This window comes from Triticum dicoccoides, chromosome 1B (assembly GCF_002162155.2).
Source record: "Triticum dicoccoides isolate Atlit2015 ecotype Zavitan chromosome 1B, WEW_v2.0, whole genome shotgun sequence".
NCBI lineage: Eukaryota > Viridiplantae > Streptophyta > Magnoliopsida > Poales > Poaceae > Triticum > Triticum dicoccoides.
The window spans coordinates 552358254-552361293 of NC_041381.1; positions in this window are offsets into that span (position 1 = coordinate 552358254).

Sequence of the window (3040 nt, forward strand, 5' to 3'; positions counted from 1 at the left end):
CTCTGGAGCTTTTCCAGTTCAGAGAATTTAATTTCACAATTGACATCAGAAGAGAAACAGATAACAATTACAAAGAAAATAACATTTAGAAAATCTATGGATGAAACTAAGCAAGGGATATATTAGCCATGAGGTGCTTTCCAGATGTATAAGTCAATTTTATTTAGTCCATCCAGGTTTATTGTCTGTAAGTAAGTTGATGTCAATATCCATGCATCCTTGCTCCCCTAGAAATCAGTTTTCTAGAATGGTGTGATGTGTACCTTGACTTATCTTTTTATTGCATTGCAGTTGTAGGAAAATTTGTAGTTTTGGTGTTTGCGTGGAAGTAGTGTAAGTAGAAGCACACATCATATGGTATCATGATCGTTGCCGGTACAATGGAATGTGCAGCTATTGTGTGACGTTGTTAAAGTGTTCTATCCTACACACCATCTCAGACTCTTTTGCAGCATGTATTGCTCGACCCTGCGTATAGTACATGCGATTGGAAATAGCGTACTAAACCATAAGTGCCAGGTATGCAGATGTATCAAGTACAAACTGTCTTTCCTGAGAAATTAATATGCATGTATTCTTTAGCAGACAAACATTGTGACCATGTGCTTTAGAATTACTTTTCTTGACATGCCATGTTCTTCGGAAATCAACTAATTATGTATATCTGAAGATGCAACTCTATTTACCTTTTTGCTTTCCGTTGTTGATGGTTAAACATTTAGATGTTTAATCATGAGATATAATGATGCAAGGATTTTCATACTTGGCTTTTGAAACGCCAAGTCTATTTAAGTTTTATTAGCTTCAACAGGTGCACTATTCTGAACTTTGAAGCCCTATTACTAGCTTCTGTGATCAGAGAATTTAGTTTAGATACTTTGTTCAGCATGTTTCCTATTCTCTAGGACTTTATGAAATATGTCTTAGTTTGAGTTAGAATGGGCAAATATATATGTTCTTTTTAGAGGGGAGAGATCTTTACATGTTCAGCCTTCAAAATGTCAGCTGCACCTACAGGTCCAGAGAGTATTAGTATCCCTCCTCAATGACTTTTGATTATGCTCCTGTTGGAAAATAAGGATAGTTCTAGCATGTCTGATCAGCATCTGATGTTCCAATATGGTTACTCAAAGCAGTCGATGGAGGATCCAGTGAGAGACCTAGAGCTGTTCTGAAGGATGCAGATGTGGAAAAGAGTGGTAAAATTGGACTACTTTTGTTCCTTTTAAAACAAGCTTTGATTGTCTGCCTTTAATTTATCTAATTTATGTAATATATATGATTTGTAAGAGATTAATTCTGTGTACCGTGTACGACACTGGGATAATAACTGTTAGTTTCTAATGCTGCCATGAGACTATTGGACGAAGAAAATTTATACAATTGTGCTATTTGTTTCAAGTCAGTGCACAAGCTCAGCATTTCTTTGTTTTCTTTGAGATTCAAGGTAGAGAAACAACGGTGTTTGTGCCACAGCCATTCCAAGGTGTGTTTTGATGGGATAGTACAATTTATGGTCATTCGTACGATTACAATTTGATGCACAGAGACATGTCCTGATATATTTTGTTTAATCATTTTGGACATGTCTCTGTGCGTCAAATTTCATCTACAAAATCCCGCAGCAACGCGCGGGGTGTCATCTAGTAAGAATAATATATCAAGCCAATCTGCTATGTACTCCCTTCATTTTTTACTTACTCCGCATATTAGGTTTGTCTAAAGTTAAACTCTATATACTTTCAACAAGTATGTAGAAAAATGTATTAACATATACACCACCAAATCAATACCATTGCCCATTGGATTCATCATTGCATATATTTTCACATCATATAAATTGATTATTGTAAATATTCATGTTGTTTTCTACAAACTTGGTCATTTTTTATAAAGTTTGACTTCATTCAAAGCTAATATGAGAAGTAAATAAAAACGGAAGAGTACATAGAGGTAGAACCATGTCCACCATCCCCGTTCACCTGCAGCACCAAATGCTAAAATACATTAGTATATGTGTGGCCAATGGGTGTGATAGCTTTGAGGGTGATATTTATTGAAAAGGTAAGTCAAACAACTCTCTTAAGTATCATTAAGAACTAGTATTTGCTTGAAAGAAGATATTCGCGCAAGGAAGACATTAGCTGGTGCAACTTTAACAGAAGGTTACCGTGAACAACTCTTCTTCTGAAGCTCCTAATAGCAAGTGTGTAAAATCGTTAAAGGGATGATATTTGAGGCATGAAGATACTAACTCCGTTCTGACTCAGTTTTTTTTAATGTTTAGAGCAAGATATTTGCAAAGGGGAGATATTTGCTTGTGCACCTTTATGACATGGAAGATATTAGCGAGTGTGTGCATACCCGAACAACTTCTACTTAGAGTATTTCCATACAAACTTGCTAATATTTAATACTCCGAAGGCGACAGACTATTTGCTTTGGTGCACTTTTTTCCTCCTCGCTCTGATTCTTAACAGCTTGGCCCAAATTTACGAAGCGGATAACCTAAAAAATTCCCTCTGCTCTCAATTGTTTACAGAACTAATTACTAGTATCTTCCTAATCTCTCGGCTAAAGCGAATGCTGGAAGTGACACTGTCAATCAGTCTCCGATACCTCCATGCCCACTTGCCTCCAAAACCTTGGACGCAAGATACATAGAAAGTGCACATAAAATAAACAGGGCACTACCGCTACTAACTATCTATCACTGTCTTGCTTTAGCGCGTGTACCGTGCACGCACTAACCACTTCCCATCTTAAGCACTCTGAGGTACGAAGTGTACGATAATAAACTCCCCACATGGATGCCGACCATACCAAGAAACTCAAAGGGAAATTCAGATGAATGCCAGTCATGATGCCAGGTAGGATGTCGTGGCAGATCCTTCTGTAGCCACGGAAACAAAGCGCACACTTTTGCTCTAGCATACGATGAGGACTCGCACGACACGTACACCCGCACTTTCTCGTTCTACCGTAGATAAGAGCGTGCTTTTGCTCCGTTGTTGACGACACGGTAGGGACGCGTACCATG